The sequence below is a fragment of the Xyrauchen texanus genome, chromosome 37 (genome assembly GCF_025860055.1).
Source record: "Xyrauchen texanus isolate HMW12.3.18 chromosome 37, RBS_HiC_50CHRs, whole genome shotgun sequence".
Taxonomy (NCBI): Eukaryota; Metazoa; Chordata; class Actinopteri; order Cypriniformes; family Catostomidae; genus Xyrauchen; species Xyrauchen texanus.
In genome coordinates, this window is record NC_068312.1 from 30038756 (window position 1) to 30057674 (window position 18919).

An 18919-nucleotide genomic window follows, 5' to 3' on the forward strand; every position below is an offset into this window, starting at 1 on the left:
CTTTCATTATATTGAAAAAAGATGCAATGAATGAATATGTGAATCTTGATGGAGGCTGTCATTTCCCAAACATATTTCTTAACAACATTTGTGTTCTATAGAAAGTCATACAGTATGGGTCTGAACAACATTTTTAAGGTAGCTGTAGATGATGTTTTTTTCATTTGAGGGTTTATTTAAAGCCTACATGTTGAGTGCTTGCTTTATGCATTTTATCTAAACTCTATAATTTTACATTGCATTTCAAGGCGCTACTTACTATCTATAAAAACTGCTGCTGAAATTCCCTTTCCATTTCAACACTTCACACGCCAAGGTGTGAATACACAACATATCTTTGCTTGATGTGGAGAGACACCCGCGTAGCTGGGGGTGCTGTGAGCTCTTCCCGCGCTCACACCTGCTAGTGACGTCAAATTCTTCCTCTCGCGCGGTGAAGCGCCGTTGCCTTGACAACGCTCCTTCAGCGTCGCTAGGCTGAGTGAGGCGGTGGTAACGAAATATGGGGGAGATCAGCAGAGAACATCTCGATACTGGTGTGTAAAATAAAAAATATTCACACGGAGTCGTGTTACCGTTTTGTTTTCACGGACACATACTTTAAGCTGTCAGTGCATGAAAAGCGAGCTGTTTTATCCTTTCGGTGAATGATTTTAGGGCTTCGTTTTCGTAAAAACAGTGACCGTTTGCTAACGTTAGCCAATGTCTTGAATAAACCGCATTTCTGCGATGTTGTCCAGCATATATAGTGTCATAACATCTCAAAGCGGCTTTTATTGCGATAAATATGCATTTACAGCTGCATAATGAAACGAAAGACCACGTGTTTGTGGCCCAGCCTTGTTAAGGTGGACGTTTCCAGATGCAGTGGGTGATGTACAGTATAGTTTTCACACTTTACTAGATCTTTACCTGTTCGACTAGTCCTTACTAGCATTACTAAACATTTACTGGTTTTATTAGACCTGTACTAGTCTTTAAACAAACCTAGGTTATTAGCAGTATTGCCAGACAGACGTTTAGCAAAGAATGTTCTTGAATTCTCAGCTTAATGATAATTCTAGGAATAATAATAATAACAACGACATTGATGATGATGATAAAAACAAGCTTCAAAAATTAAAAGAAGGCTAAAATAAACAGAAGAACCACCCTTTAAGTGTTTGTTGAAAGTGTTTGTTATCATGCATGATGCATGGTAAAATGTGGCAGCACAATATGAAAAGACAACCTCTCTAATATGTCAATATACATACATATTTAACATAAAGGTGTCTGTGTTAGGTTCATGGCTGCAATTCTAGAAACATTCGTTTTTATTGTATTTTACCAGTGTTCACTACTACTACTATGATTTTTTATTGCTAGAGGTTTTGTTTCTGTTGCCATACTTCACCTTGTGTTGGTTTCAGGCTTGAGAAATAAATTCAGTGTTGGCATTGATTCTATCTGACTGGCACTCTGGCAAACTGTACACAGACATGTACCCACAAACAAAATGGATCTCTAAGACCAAAACCTTTTTTAGATTCCAAATTGTTATTGCTAAAACATTGCTGTTGCCAAGTATTTTTTAAGTCAGCTCTACAATGGTCCTTGCTGAAATGTTAATTGCCTTGGTGTTTTAAATGGCAATTTGTTTAGAGATTAGAAACTGAAGGGTAATCAAGCTGTATGTATGTATAGACAAGCTGATTATATGGAAATCTCAATTCTGTGTGGCAGATAATGAAGCAGGCGGAGAGGATGCTTTGGTGGGGAATATGAACAAACTGATTGTCACCCCTCCAGGATATACTGGACCGCCAAGGAAAGGACATCTCATCTTCGACGCCTGCTATGAGAGTGGTGAGTGGTCTGAATGTTTGTCAGTTTAACGCTTGCCTTGCAGATGACTGTTTAATCTCTTAATCAGTAACAGTACTTACTTTTCCCGATACTGAAGCCATGATACTGATCTACTGAATGATAGATATATACAGGCTCAAATATCTGATTTAGAAAGTTGTTTGTTTGTTTTCTTTAAGATGTTAAAGGAATCGTTCTCCCAAAAATGAAATTCTGTCATCATTTACAGTACTCACCCTCATGGTGTCCCAAACTTGTATGCCTTTATTAATCTATTTTTCCCTCGCCCCTAGTTTGCACTACAGTATGGTATACTGTACCACAGTACTAATGACATTTTACAATAACGAAATATATTAAACGGTGCAATATAATCTTGTTGCTCATTTCTGTACCATTCTATACTATGGCGCTATTAGCAAAATTTTACAACATGTAAAATCTTTTAAATTAAATCAATGACAATTTGACAATTAACCTGTTGATACGCACCCCCTTTTTGAGCACAAACCATGAAAATGACATACCTGAACTTAAATGGTTTTATTTACTGGACCCTTTGGACTATGGACACAGTTGTAGTATATTTTGAAAGAAGACACTTTGGGCTTTATTTACCAAGTTTCAGAATTAATATATGTTGTTATTTTTTTAAAGTTAGAGAAGCTGAAGTTTATAGTAATGGAAATATTATTGTGCTGAACATGTATTTATAATCTAAAAAAACTATAATAAAAGTGCCAAGACAACCCAGAAATACAATATTCTCAAAGCCACAAGGCTAAAGAAATTATGTTTCAAATTTGAAGATGATCTAGGAAAAAATTAGGTTCCTGTAAGCTTTTGTTCTCTGTAAAATAGCTGGAAGTGAGTAAAATTAAGGCTCCGACCTTTCAAGACGACACAATCTGACTGCACTGCTTGGAAATTATGAATAAAACTACGCAGCATTTTTAAAAATAGATGTTGGAGACAGGCTCATTTTGTTTATGAGACTAATATATGAGATAATATAAAATTTTACAACATGAATGCTGCTCATATTGCATAGGTTGTTGAAGAACGATGATGAAGGGTAATTTTTTCAGGCGAGATCTCATGTAAACAATTGAGAATATATCAATATTTCTCGGATTTATCAATTTTATGGACACAAAGTGCTATTTGATGTTTGTCATGGACAATTGGCCCAAGTGTGGTGAACTGACAAATCTGGCTAACAAAGGTATGAAGTCCCGTTTTGATATTGCATGTTTTCATTTGTACTCCTGGCACAAATAACTAAATTGCTGTTTCTGGAGCATTGCTATCGTGAAACAGAGATCGAATATCAATGTTGAACCCTTAGACATTTGAAAAGATGTATAATTTTTTAACATTAATTACATTTATAGATGGTAAATTATATATTAAATGTAAGCAGAGTGACATCACCACCGAGTGCGGGAGAATTGCATATCAATAGGTTAATCAAATTCAAACTTGATATGGCCAATTGTGATAATTAAACCACAGAAGAATTTCATCAGTTTCTGAGTGGCTGTGAACACTCACACAAACTCCTCCGGTGCTGCTCCAAGGTCTCAGCTCACGAGTATTTCAGCATTTTATTTAGAATGTGGACCTTATTAAAACGACCACACAGGAGGTAGGTCTGTCAAAGGTCCGCCAAAATAAAAGTTCCTCCAAAATAAAAGCTCTATTTAACTGGATGCGTGAAATCAAAGACATTACAATAGAAAAATATTACTGTTGTATAGAAAATGTAATATCCATAATACTTATAACAATAATGTAATAATAAAAGGGTTTATTATTATAATTTTTTTTATTACAAGTAAGCAATCTCAAAAATGTTTTTTTACTGAAAATCACCACACTGTGATTCAGCATTGTGCTACAGGTAATCAGATTTTTTTCATTCATGTTTTCATTTATACTGTGAATGAAAGCCAAACATATTTTTTTCTTTGGATTAATGTGCACCATTTAATCATTCACAATAAGAAAATATATATCTATTAAGAAAGCAAATAGGGCCAATTTTAGACTGAATAGCTGCTTTGTGTAATTTCTGGGCCAATATCAACAACAAATGAAACTATAAAAATAATCACTGCTTTCAGACAGGTTATCCAAACACTCCTCCTGTCATCCAAACTGTTCTTACAAACAGATCAGACTGTCCTGCCCTAAACTCATGGCATTGGTTGAGCCAGAAGCTGACATGTTTGACCGCTCAAACAAACAGGGCAATGTTGAAAGTGCTGGAGTTCCACTGAGTTTACACTTTGAGGAAATAATATCTAGGTTACTGTTGTAACCTCTGTTCCCTAATGGAGGGACTTTTTTGAAGGCCTTGGTTACCTTTGAACTTGAGAAAAGGCCAATGAGAATTTGGCAGAATTTGCATGTCTCTCCTCTGGACATACGGGTATAAAGGGAGGGAATCATGCCTCTGTTCATTCAAGTTTTGCACTGAGGAGCCGAGAAGGAGGTTCGGCCATTGCAGTGGCTCGGTTCAGCATCGTGGCCAGGGGGACACAATGTCTCATTCCCTCCATCAGGGAACGGAGGTTACAACTGTAACCTAGATGTTCCCCGTCTGTCGCTCACTTCGAAGTTGTGTTGAGTGAAGCGACACTAGGGGTCCCTGTTCAGTCACGCCATGCGCTGAACGGTGTATGTACGCTGCTGATGCAGGTGCGGGCAGGCAGTTGTGTGCCAGAGCAACCGTCTGCGTCAGACTGCACATATCCTTCCCTAACGCCCCATAAAATCATCATAAACTTTTTAGGTTCCCGGCATCCCGAAGGGGGAAACAAAGCGACGTGCCAAGCATGGGAGCAGCCGCGGCTTTTCTCTTTCTATGTTTCTCACATAGAGTTGAAGCGGCTGGGGCCATCTTAACGCTATCACACGCATCGGGGAAGGCGTTCTTTTCCAACTCCTATTCTTTCAGGGGGAAATGACCCTGCAGAGACCACCACCTGCCCATGGCATGTGGTAGATCCTACCTGCTGAGAGGGAGGAGTTGCTACAAACACGCCGACCGGGGGGGCAGCGGTGACTGCCCAAGGGAGACGATGGTCTGCCCGTAGGTGGACCGTACTGTGGAAAATACACACAGGGGGATTAATCCACAAGGGCCCATCCTGTGGAGCACCAATTCCAGTACAGGATAATTTTAGTACCCATAGTGGGTCTGGTCGGGGAATTCCTCCACTGAATTCGCGGACCAGAGGGCTAGGGAGGAAGAACATCCAGGGAGCGTGAATCTAGTGGACACTCCTGGGGGAAAGAGTGCACGTGATCACCTCAGTGGAGGGTAAAGGCGCTATGTGCAAGCAGAACACCCGGTCAGACGTTCCGCATTCCTGAGTTCTACGTGCTCGGACCTGAGAGAACACGGGTCGAGACCCGACTCAGCCCTGAGATGCAGATGTCTGCTAGGGAGGTGCCGTTGGCCAGTGCCCACGAGGATGCCACACTTCTCGTTGACCTCTGAATGGTCTGCTTACCAGCTTCGGAGTCTTGTTCCCTGGGTCGTCCGTCTCAGGAACACTTGGGAGCCTTCCAGGTCCTCGAGGACATTCGGGAGACTGGGGCGTGCGCTTCCTGCGGGGTGCTCGACACTGGGGCTGAGAGCTGCCTGACGTTTGGAAGCCGCAGGAGGACGCCCTCGGCGAGCAGATGGAGCACGGCCCACGCTGGACCGGTGGCGGGGCATGATGTGGGAAATGGACTCTGTCTGTTTATTCACCGCCGAGAACTGCTGGGCAAAATCGTGAACATTGTCACCGAATAGACCGAGCTGGGAGACGGGGGCATTGAGAAAGCAAGCTTTGTCTACTTCCCTCATCTCGTCCAGGTTCAGCAAAAGATGACGTTCTTGGACAACGAGGGTGGCCATCGCCTGCCCGAGTGTCCGTGCTGTGACCTTCGTGGCCCGGAGGGTGAGGTCGGTCGCCGAGAGCAATTCTTGCAACACATCGGGTTCAGGACTACCCAAGTGCAGATCTTTGAGTGCCTTGGCCTGGTGAACTTGCAGGAGGGCCATGGCATGCAGGGCTGAGCCTTCCGTGCATGGATGTGTTTTTAAAGTGTCAATTGGTATTATTAGTTAGCTGCAACATAATGTATGATGCCCAAATGCATAGGGTGTCTTCTTCATTGTGAAAATGTGTTTTCTTAATGGCATGAATCACACTGAAGGCCTAGACTTAAAATGCATGGCCTGCCACTGCTTTCTCATATATCCTTTCCTTCACAAGTGTTTGAGAATCATTGAATATTTAAGAGACTTATTATATATACATTTATTTTTATATATTATTTATTTACATTTATTCAAAAATATTTTTGCTTTACCATAGCAAAACTTAGTAATTCCTTATCATTTCTCTTTCTTAACAAATACAAAACTGGAAGTTTCTGTCTGAAATCTTGACAGTGTGTGGTTTTAAAATAAAGACTTATTTTTTGAAGTTGCTTGAAGTTGTACTGCTATAATGCCATAACACCTATAAACACTTTTGTTGAAAAATATAGGCATACGATGCAAAACATTACTGCATGTTTTGAAATTTTCTACCAAATCTTACTGACGCTTCCAAAATGAAGTCTTTATCTCAATTTCGACAAAACACATGTTCGCCAGCTAAATGCTTGATATGTTAAAATTTGCAGAATTTGCAATAACAGTGTTCAATGCATTGTTTAATTTTGCAAGTCATACAAAAACATACTGGCGACCTGTCCAGGGTGTCCCCCTCCTTTCGCCCAATGTTAGCTGGGATAGGCTCCAGCCCCCCGCGACCCTGTACACAGGATAAGCGGTTGACGATGGATGGATGGATGGATACAAAAACATACATATAACATCAGCGAGGATAAGATTTAGTGATCTTGCAGTACTGGCCTGATGAGGCAAGTGTCAGATCCATCAACTTGCCCAAAACACTGTTACTGGCCCAAGGCCAGAGGGTCATCGTTATTGTTGAGCACTGATGGTTGTAACATAGTCGTGGGATTGACATGTTTATAATTTAATTTGCTATCAACAGATAATCAATTAAACAGTACCAAACAATATGCTAACATGGAAATTAATTAAAGATTTAGTTTATACTACTTTTGTCAGTTTAGATAGTGAACATCTTGGATTGCCCTGTGTTAACTCTGTAATTAAGATACACCCTTGAATTCCCATAAGAGCTGTAGACCTTTGTTATCAAACATGTTTGTACAAAAATCAATGAGAATGTTTAGCCATATAATTTCAGCATATGGCAGCACAGCCTGAGCGAGCCTGTTGTCCATGTGAGTGGGGCTTTTAATGGACAATTATTTCCCTTTTAAAAGGAGGTGGTAAAAATTTAAGCATTTCATTTGAAAGTGACTGCTCGTGTCAGTCTACCTTGTTGAAAACTGTAATTAAAGCTAGTTATGATATTTTGAAGAATGCTTTGAGTAAATCCTTTTGAAAGCCTTTGTTTGGCACGTTTTGCCGGTCTGAATGAACAGTGATGTAATGAAAATAAAGTGCTTTTTCAGAGACAAGGTCAAGTGGGCAGCTGAGAGCAGCTTTGGGCCAGATTGACAGTGAATCAGTTTGACTGTAACAGGCACAATAATATTCTCTGCTGGTAGATTAGGTTCAGGGTCTCCAGCAGATGAGACTCAGCTTTCATATTCTTGACAGCCAACCAATTCACCCCTCTGTGGGTACAGAGCTCGTCTGTGGTTGGGCTCCTTGTGGAGAGTTTTTTCTATAGATTTTTGGTCTTGGACATTTTCGGGAATGTTATGCTTTTTTTTTTGTTGTCTTTTTGGTCATAACTGCTAGTTACTTTTTAGTTTGTTTCAAATGCTAAGCTAAAAGAAAGCAGTTAGTTACTGATCCTGTGACTGAAACATAATACTGGTGGTTTCGAATCAATTCCAAAGTAACTTGATAAGTCGATATCCAGAGAAACAGACAACAGAGGAACTAATAATAAAACATTGCTCACATTTTGCTTTAGAAATTGTGGCATCCATCATCACAGAGATATCAAGACAAAAGCTTGCTCATATGTTGATGGTGGTTTGTGGAACGTATAGTGGACAGGGGGTTATGCTTCATGGCGAAGGACAGCAATAAAAGGACATGGAAAATTAACATAAAGTTACAGAGCCAAAGTCAATATAAATAAATAATCTGGATATTTTTTAAGTTTCTCTGTTTTCCCCCTTTGACTGGCCCCAGGGACCCTGAGGCACTGATTAATGAACGTTGAGCCGCAAGACCAGGATCAGCTAACATATATGACATTTCCCCTATGTCTCGGGCTCTGCAAATTCTCTGAATGATTTATGGAATAGATATTAATCTACTTCCAGTAAATGCATTATCCAAGTTGGAAAAGGGAGAGGAATTGATGTTACAGTGCTAATGTCAAATTAATGTCCTGTTGCTGTTTCAGCAAAGCAACACTGTAGTGAAATGGTGTTAACAACTTACACGCTGACAAAAGGGAAGAGGCACTTTCGTGGCAACAATCTGGGCTTTTGATTGTAAGTGACTTTGAGAGCTGAAGCCCCTGTGTCAATTGAAGGATACTGGACACAATACTTCAGCAAAGCTTTCGGAGTTAGGCGCAGCCAATCATTAATCAAACGTTTCTCGCTTTGTTGAAGAAGATGTGGAAATGTGAAGGTTTTTGGTTATGTGAGCTAATTTGTCAGAAAGCCACCTGTCAGCGGATGATAACTTTTCACTGTTCACAGCGTATCCTTTGTTACAGTGAAAGTCAACACCTTCAAAATGTAAATTGTATTTAAAACACAGTCAAAGGATAAAATATCCCTTCGGACAGCTCATAAAATATGAAAATAAAAGTATAGATTATATATCTCTCGTTCAGATCTTGAAAATGTGTGGCTAAACCCTTTTTGAAAATATGTTACGGCACGGCCAGTAATAATGCCTTCATAAATTGTCTCAGATTCCAGCAATATTTTCAGAATGTTTTTTTTGTAATTTGATAGAATGCATGCACTTGAATGGGCTATTGCTATGTAAATATAAAGCCATATACAGTCACCAACATCGAGAAGGCTGCTACATACATGCTTTCATTGCAGAATCACATCATCTTTAGATCCTGCAGGACTTTAAGCAAATGTGTTGGTCTTAAAGCCAAGATATCACTCAAGTCCTTTCTCTCTGCCAGATAAATTGTTTCATCTTTCCTTCTCCTTTTCAACAGCTGTCGAAAAATTTTACAAAAACTAAGAAGTCAGAGAAATGGCTGGTTAATTGGTAATTAAAACAGACCATGGATACATAAACTGTTTACTGAAGGCATAAAACACTTAATTTACATTTAGATGAGATGTACTATAACTAATTTTATTGTCAGCCATATGCAGATTAGGTCAGTGGTATATCTTGTCTAAGGCATTCGGTCCTACAGGTTTCTTATTTTCTTTCACTTTTATGCCCCCCTCTCTCTCTCTCTCTCTGTTTTTTTTACAGCACTTATTAAAATAACCCCCACTATGCACAGTTTGATAGTAAAAAACATAATGAATTTTTCCTGAAGGCGTCATTATAATAGTATTCATTACTCTATAGTTATAGTTACGTTTGCCACATTATGTAAATTCCTTAGAATCTCTTTAAAAGAGCTTTAATGATTATAATTAGTATTTTGCCAAAAATTTAAATACAAATAAATAAATACAAAAATTATTTATAAGTTTGTCTGGTGAAATTTGTTTTATTTCAAGAGTTATTATTGGGGTAGCTGAGACTTTGTAATCCTACTGTACTTCTTTGTTTATCACATATAACATTCATTAAGAGGATTGATAGTCTTGGACATTAATGAATGCCTCCTGAGTGAAATGATCCAAATTCTGCATGCCAAATTAAAATAATATATTATTACATCAAAGTTTTTATTTGAAACCTTTTACATTTAGAGCAGGATATTTAAAGATATTGAAGTACAGTGTCATCCTTCATTAACTTTTACCCTCCCTTACATTTGTATAGATGTTCTCACATCAGTTTCATAATTCATTCTTGGGGCAAATTAAGTCAAAAATATTTCTTCACATGCTGATGTTTTATTTGAGGTATTCTGAGTGATACAACTTATTGACTGTAGCTGCTGATTAAATCTGGTGTCAGCTAGAGGCAGAGAACTAAGGTGTGTGTGTGTGTGTGTGTGTGTGTGTGTGTGTGTGTGTACACACAATATATACATATTTGTGTCTACATAATGATTCGATTCCTACCAAGGGCAAAATATAATGTATCCACCAATGACATTGCGTGTCGTGCAGTACCCCTTAAGCATTTAACGGATTTGCACTGTGGATTTTAAATTATCTGTTGCAATTGTAATAGAGGAAAATATATTCTTCGATTCAGTGAAAGAAATGTGCTAGCATAGGGGACAAATCCTCAGCTGCACCATTACTAATTAGGATAAATAGTAGGGAAAATTCTACTGTTCATTCTCCACTGATTGGCTTTAATTATTTAGCAAATGTTTTTTCTTTCTTTTGTGCTGTTGAGTTTTCCACCTGTTTTTATTTTACCGCAAAAGTCCTCATGCCCCATGTCACTCTAGCAGAGTAGATCTAGTGGATGGATGATTACATTTAACATCCCAGAAAGACAAGAGGCAGATGAAGGGAGAGCAAAAGGGGACAAGGCTTGCCAGCAGATATTTTTATACTTCAGATGTACCCTGAATCAAGACTGTCAGTTTCCCATTGATTAAAGCAGTGTAAATATTATAACAATCAGGCTTTTTGCTCAGCACAAGTGGCTACAGTAGACAGTGGGGCATACATGGAGAATAAAGAGTACTCATACATACACCGATCAGCTACATCATCAAATCCACCTGCCTAATATTGTGTAGGTCCCCCTCGTGCCACCAAAACAGCACCAACCCGCATCTCAGAATAGCATTCAGAGATGCTATTCTTCTCACCACAATTGTACAGAGAGGTTATCTGAGATACCGTAGACTTTGTCTAGCAAATCTAGCCATTCTGTGTTGACCTCTCTCTCCAACAAGGCATTTCCGTCCACAGAATGCTCACTGGATGTTTTTTTGTTTTTGTCACCATTCGGAGTAAATTCTAGAGACCATCTGGCACCAACAATCATGCCATGCTCCAAATCTCTGAGATCACATTTTTCCCCATTATGATGGTTGATGTGAACATCAACTGAAGCTCCTGACCCGTATCTGCATGATTTTTTGCACCGCACTGCTGTCACACGATTGGCTGATTAGATAATTTAATGGATGATTGTTGGTGCCAGATGGGCTGGTTTGAAAATTTTTGTAACTGCTGATCTCCTGGGATTTTCACGCACAACAGTCTAAAGTATTTACTCAAAATGCGGTGCCAAAAACAAACAAATTCAGAGTGATTCTCTGTTGACAGAGGTCAACAGAGAATGGCCAGACTGGTTCGAACTGACAAAGTCTATGATAACTCAGATAACCGCTCTTTACATTTGTGGTGAGAAGAATAGCATTAAAGAATGCTATTCTGAGATGCGGGTTGGTGCTGTTGGCAAGAGGGGGACCTACACAATATTAGGCAGGTGGTTTAAATGTTGTGGCTGATCAGTGTATATTTGGGTATTATAGATGATTTCTGCCTTCAAGAAAACATAACATCATGGACAACCCTCTATGGACATGTTGGAGAAGGAATTGCCATTGGCTTGTTTTGTTATTACTCGCCAGACTTTTGACAACATGTAATCGTAAAGCAACTTAAAACGGAAAAAGATATAAAGCAAACAGAGAACGGGGCATCTTCACATATATATAGGATTCATATATATGATCACGCAATGGAGTATGCGAGATTGTAAACTTTATTTTCATATTTCGCTTTGATAATTTTAACCAAATTTCAGCTTCTAGAATTTAATTTTATCAATTTACATGATGTCTCTCTATATCATAAATACTATGCAAAAATAAAAATATGACCAAACCCTTGCATACATGTGGCATGATCCTATTTGTTAAATTATTTTATTATTTACAGTTTTTTTTCTGAATTTTAAATATTTCATAATGTATTATTTTACCTTTTAAATATTTACACATTTATTATACATACTGTCACTTATCCCTTGTTTCTGTGCTTAGACTTTTATTTTGAAATCCTTGTTTAGTTCTACGTTCCTGCTTCCTGTTTCTTATTTTATGATTGGTTTTCCCCTGATTTTTTTTCTCCAGGTGTTCCTCTTTCCCTTGTGTATTTACGCCCTTGTTTCCCCTGGTTTCTTTGTCAGTCTTCACATGTGTTGTCATGTTCTGTGTCTGGTTCCCCGTGTTTTGTTTCGTTTTATTCTGAATTACCTTGTTCATCTTTGTTTTATCAAAATATGCATTAAGATCCTCATTCCTCGCCTGCCTTTTTACAGAAAGACTGACCAAAAATGGTCAGAATTCTGCTTCTGAAGCAAGGGGACTGTCCAGTTGAGGATCACGTCCGTGAGTTTTTAGAGCTAGCGAATTTAGTGCACTATCCAGACCGCTTTGTTCCGGACCGGTCTGAATAGTGCACTGAAGGAACTGATGCCTCCAGCTGATCCTCACTGGACACTTTGTGAATATGTGGAGAAGGCTCTGGAACTTGCTGATCCCTTTACACAGTGGATGGCGGGAACCCTGGGCCAAAACTTGCATCTTGTGCTCCCTTGTCCAAGCCTTCCACGGCTCCTTGCTGCAAGCCTTCCACGGCTCCTTGTTTCAAGACTTCCACGGCTCCTTGCTCCAAGCCTTCCATGGCTAATGAGCCAGCGCCTACACCTGCCACGGCCAATGAGCCAGAGCCAATGCCTGTAGCCTCGACCGTCCCAGAGCCAAAGCCTGTAGCCTCGACCGTCCCTGTAACCACGCTCCCAGCTGTCCGGAAATGGAAGAGAAAGAAAGAGACACCTTTTCCCTAGTCTCAGCCTGTACTCACGACCACGGAGGCCGTTCCCCAGTCTCTGCAGGTGTCACGAACACTGAGGCCGTTCCCGAGTCTCAGCCTGTACTCACGACCACAGAGGTCGTTCCCGAGTCTCAGCCTGTACTCACGACCACAGAGGTCGTTCCCGAGTCTCAGCCTGTACTCACGACCATGGAGGGCGTTCCCGAGTCTCAGCATGTACTCACGACCATGGAGGTCGTTCCCGAGTCTCTGCTAGTGTTCACGACCACAGAGGTCGTTTTCCAGTCTCTGCCTGTACTCACAACCTCTGAGGTCATTTCCCAATCATCAAGGACCTCTTAGCCTTGAGCCTCCCACGGCTCTGCCTTCCATGGCTCCGCCCCTCGAGCCTCCCATGGCTCTGCCTTCCATGGCTCTGCCCCTCGAGCCTCCTATGGCTCCGCCTTCCATGGATCTGCCCCTCGAGCTTCCCACGGCTGCGCCTTCCATGACTTCGCCCCTCGAGCCTCCCACGGCTCCACCTTCCATGGCTCCGCCTGCCTTCGTCAAGCCTCTCCCGGCTACGCCCACAGAATCTTTCATGGCTCAGTCACAGAGTCTTCCATGGCTCTGACCGCTCCTCCAGAGATTCTTCCTTAAGCAGTTCCGTCCGCCTTACAAGAGACTCCTCTAACAGCAGTTCCGTCACTTGACCCTGCCTCCCAAGTCTCCTGGACACACAATGTATGGAACAAAGCAAAAGGAAACTTTTAATGTGTGTTGTACATAATGTACACAAATATTTATTGTACAAGTTCTCAAATTAAAATCTACAAGCTTGAGTTTTGCAACACTTTTACCTTCCAACAGACATTAAAACAGAGAATGTTGTGAAAACAGTCCTTGGAAAAATTTTACCTAAATCACAGTTCACATCGTTAAATGCAATGTAAATTTAATATTGGCATATCATTGCTCAACTTAAGCGATGGTGACACTGCGTTGATGAGACCTCAAGACCCACTGAAGCCAAATAAGCTACATTTCATTCAGAGTGCACGCTCCCATGACACAGCACGTAGCAAACTGTTACTGTTTTCTTTCCAAGCCTTGTAATTTTGTGAGGTTTTAAGGAGGATGGAATGGAATTGATTTTGGCTCTTTGCTCTTTTTTGAGAAGAACCCAGAGCAGTTTTCTGATTTATTGTTTTTATCAAGCATTGTTTTTTCCATCTAGCTTGTTGAAGCCAGCCTTTGTAAATTTCATTGCTTTATCTCTTTCATTCCATTAACTGATACTAAGGCCTGTGGTGTTATACAGCTCCAACCCTGAATAAAATATCCCTGCACGAGAACATGTGTGGACAGGTGTTTCAATCTCTCCACCTCCTAAACCACAAGGCTAACAGCCTCGGTTCTTTAGTTTTACAGTATTGCAACCTTACTTTTTGTGGCCCCTTACTCATATATCACCCAGACACCATTCAATACCTAAAGCAGTACTATTATATAATTCACAGGTAATTCAGAATGTTTTTTCTCTGTGACAAAATAATAATAATTTTTCTTGCTGAACCTTTAGGTCTTCATGAAACATGCAAATTATTTAATTTCTATCATATGAGATATTTCTAAGTAAATCTGGAGAATATTCAGTGTTTAACCACATAGGGCAGAACTTATAGGGAAGAACAGGTTTGGACTGGATTGTGAAAAGCGAGCTTCAATATTATTGGTTAGTAGTATTATTTTTCCTCGCCTGCATGGCCTTGACGATGTCATCAGACAAGAAATGTTGTTTCTGAGGTGGAAAACTTATTAGGTACATTTTGGTGAAAGATTATGAAGGCAATTTAGTTTTTCCTCACAATATCATTGTGCATAGTAATACCAAAGACTTTCAACCTAATTTAACATGAAAGAACATGCGCACACCCTGAGAGAAGAATTCATTGTGCTTTAAACTTTAAATATCTGTATTACATCCTTATAGTCTTATGCACACTGCATTTCTGAACTATAATTTGAATTGATCCTTACTTCTTGCCGGCATTGCAACTGCTTCTCAGAGCACAGTGGTCTGCGAACAGTCATGCTGTAATATTTACCCAACCCTAGAGTGCTTGGTTAAAGAGTGTGTTATGCTGTAGAATGAGTCAGGCAAGTGGATATCTCAAATGTGCACAAGCAAATGAAACAGGTGATAATCCTGCCTGACATTCCCACCATCAGCCTCTGTTATGTTTGATCAGAGCTCTACAGCCTGATGAGATCTGGAATGAAACATGAGTTCAAACATCTGCTCTTAGGCTGTGGATGGTTGAGATACTTGCATGGGAATGTTATGGAGTGCACATGTGTGAAGCTGTGGTTGCGCATCTTGTATTGACATGCTCCTTCAAAGAGATTTGCCCCATGTGGTGTTGGATAATATTTTTCAGCCTTTTGAAGAATGTTACGGCCCTGACTCTTTCTTTCATGCTCCCCATCATTTACAGCTCCTTTGGATTTTCTTGTTTGTTGCTCCTTTATTTAACCCTCTAGATATTCTTTATTCCTTCAGTATCAATCAATCAATCAATCAATCAATCAATCAATCAATCAATCAATCAATCAATCAATCAATCAATCAATCAATCAATCAATTTTATTTCTATAGCACATTTAAAACAACACATGTTGACCAAAGTGATTCACATTATAGCATAAACAGATCATATAAATACATAATATAGAAAATATAAAAACACATAAAATAAGAACCCACATTAAACACAGTTAAAAGCAAGTGAAAAAAGGTGAGACTTCAAATAAGATTTTAAAACATCAACTGATGTACAAGACCTTATATGTAGTGGAAGGCTATTCCACAGCCATGGTGCCGCCACTGAAAAGGCCCGATCTCCCTTTGACTTAAGACGGGACTTGGGGATCTTGCAGCAGCATTCTGGACTAACTGCAGACGTGACCGTGAAGTTTGAGAAATGTCGCAGAGCAATGAATTGCAGTAATCTAGTCTTGAAGAAATAAAAGCATGTATAACAACTTCCATGTCCTTAAAAGATAAACAAGGTTTCAATTTCGCAGTATTCCTTAAATGAAAGAAACCACTTCTGACCACAGAATTTATGTGTCTATCAAGCTTTAGATCAGGGTCAAGAATTACTCCAATATTCTTAACATTCTTCATGTAAATTAAAAGCAAAGGAACCTAGATCATTAGTCATGTGTTTGGTAGAGCCAGGCGAACCAAATACCATCACTTCAGTTTTTGATTCATTTAGGTGAAGAAAATTAATTGCCATCCACTTTTTTATATCATTTATAAAGCAGATAAGATAATCTAAAGCAGGATTGTCCCCTATTGAATTGTATACTATCTTTAAATTAATAAATGAATACAATTCAAATGACCTCTCGTGTACGATCCTCCTTAATGTTGCAGTCGGGAATGAGCTGGCTGTAACATGAATTGGAGGCTCCTCTGAAATCTTTGGATGCTGTGTGTAATGTCAAGTCATTTTTATTTGTATAGCACCTTTCACAACATGCATCGTTTCAAAGGAGCTTTACAGAAGATCAGGCATTAACAGAAGATAAAACTGTATTGTCTATAATGTCTATGAGTCATCATTGTGTAGTTTGATAAAATATGATTGTGAATTGTGTTTAAAAATAAGTAATTAAATAATAATTGTATTTATAACCCCAGTGAGCAAGCCGAAGGAGACTGTGGCAAGGAAACCAAAACTCCATAAGATGTTGGTTAATGGATAAAAATAAACTTGGGAGACACCAGACTCACTGTGGGGGCCAGTTCCCCTCTGGTTAACATCATGAATATAATGCCAATATTACTTATGTATAGTGCAAGTCATGGTTTAAAAATATTAAATTAAGTAAGTGTTAAGGGACAGTGTTTAAACAAAGATTTTGTATGAACTGTAAGATTAAGGATTAATGTCTTTAAAGTCCATCCTATAATAACTGCAGAAGTTCACATATATGCAATTGTCCTTGTTAATTGGCTGATGAAGGGTTTTGTTGGTAATTAATTTATAGTCGATGTATTCCATTTCAAGAGTGTAGTCCATCATTAGACCGAGGTGATGCAGGCAGAGATCAATGAGGTGCATCACAGTTCAGTCTGGCCGGTAATTTCGGTGAGGTCTATCCTAAGTCCAAGGTTCATGCATATGAAGTATCCCATGTCTTATCAGAGGATGAACTGATGCCAACTCCAACCATGTCCATCGGAATAGACTGAAGTGATGTTTGGCTGACACCGGCTGCTATTAGTCATGATCACATGCTCAAATAATGGTGAGCAGCCTATTTGTTTGAGTGTTCACCTTTTGTTTTTTGAATGAGTAAACTCCAATTAGTTAGTGTGTTTCCAGCTGGATTGGTTTTGGAATTCTTCCTTCAGAGCACAATCTCTTATTTTTGAAGGTTATTTTGGGTGGTGATTATTATGCTGTGGCAGGGTGGAGGGCAAGGCCGGGTCGTGATCCTACACACCCGGTCCCGTATTAGGCTAATTAAGCCTCCTATAGGGATAAAGGTCAACTGCAGAGGATCGTGCGGGAGAGAGAGATCGTTAACAGACATGTCCGTCATCTGTGTTTGTGTCTTAAGTTATTCATTAAAATATTATTTATATTATCAAGCCTGTTTTCGCCTCCTCCTTTCCATTGATCCCTTTACACTGGTGCCGAAACCCGGGAAGGAGGAGGGATACGCCATAGTAGAGTTCACCGTCCACCCCAACGGAGCGGCCATCGTCCTCTTCCAGGTGGCTGGGCTCCTCGTACCCCGGCAGATGGCCGCGGCTGCTCCGTTGGGGTGGACGGTAGTGGCGAGAACTCTACTACGGAGTATCCCTGCTCCTTCCCCGATTTCGGCACCAGTGTAAAGAGGGTTCAATGTAAGGGGGTTAAGATGGGCAAGGAGGAGGTGAGAACCAGCTTGTCAATATAAATAATATTTAATTAAACTCAAAACCAAAACATAAACACACACATTTGACGGACATGTCCGTAAACCTTTATCCCTCTCTGAGGCTTAATTAGCCTAATACGGGACCGGGTGTGTAGGATCATGACCCGGCCCTGCCCTCCACCCTGCCACATATGCTTTCGGACTTTTGGTCTCCGAGACCAATTGTCACTGAGTTCAGTGTTTAATGCCACCCGGGCCTGGTACACCTTTGAAAACTAGATAGACATCTGGCGTTCCACATCTTTCTCTGTCCTTGTTAGAGCCAGTTGTCCTTTATATTTGAAGACTGTATTGTATGCCTTTGTATGAAATCTTCAGTTTTTTTGGCAGTTTCAAGCATTGTATAGTCAATGGCAAGGAATTTTCTTGTACCAAATTAGCAATTAAGCAATTTAGCATGATTACTCAAGGATAAGGTGTTGGAGTGATGGCTGATAGAAATGTGGCCTGCCCAGATTTATCAAAAATGATTTTTTTCAAATAGTGATGGTGCTGTTTTTTACATCAGTAATCTCCTGACTATACTTTGTGATCAGTTGAATGCGATTTTGGTGAATTAAAGTACCAATTTCCTTCTCAAACAGTCAAATCTGTACATAATTCCAAACTTTTGGCCGCCAGTGTAATCATTCCTCATGATCACAAGCTGATTGGGAGGCTAAACAAAAAGTTAAAATGTTGCGAGACTGCAGTATATCCAACAGACTCATGCTGCACGTGCAAGCCATTTGTGCTTCACTTTTGGTTAATTGTGTAAGTAAATGCGCCCACTTTGCTTCGGTCAGGCTGTATGGATGACAGCCTACATTCTGTGTTTCATATGTTTTTTTTTGCTTTCAGAACTACACTTGATGTAATAAGAAAAACACCACTATTAATCCTTGAGATTTCCAACCCAATTTTGAACAATACACTCAAACAAATGCAAATCTACAGCAAAGACAATTAAAGTTTTTTACAGTGCTCCTCTTGTAAACAATGACACGCTTCCTGCCTCATCCTCCACGTGATGTGTGACCTTACTAACAAGCTTATGTCATTCCTCTTATGAGCGCACATCACAGAGATGTATGGAAGTGAACATTCAACACGTTAAGCCTTACTGTTTACTGTTCAC

The 18919-nt window shown here is 39.8% G+C and overlaps 1 pseudogene; it reads left to right on the forward strand.

Annotated features, from left to right (window-relative positions):
- Positions 1–475: 475 nt before the first annotated feature.
- LOC127630588 (cytosolic carboxypeptidase 6-like) overlaps positions 476–18919 on the forward strand; it is a 423742-nt pseudogene continuing 405298 nt past the window's right edge.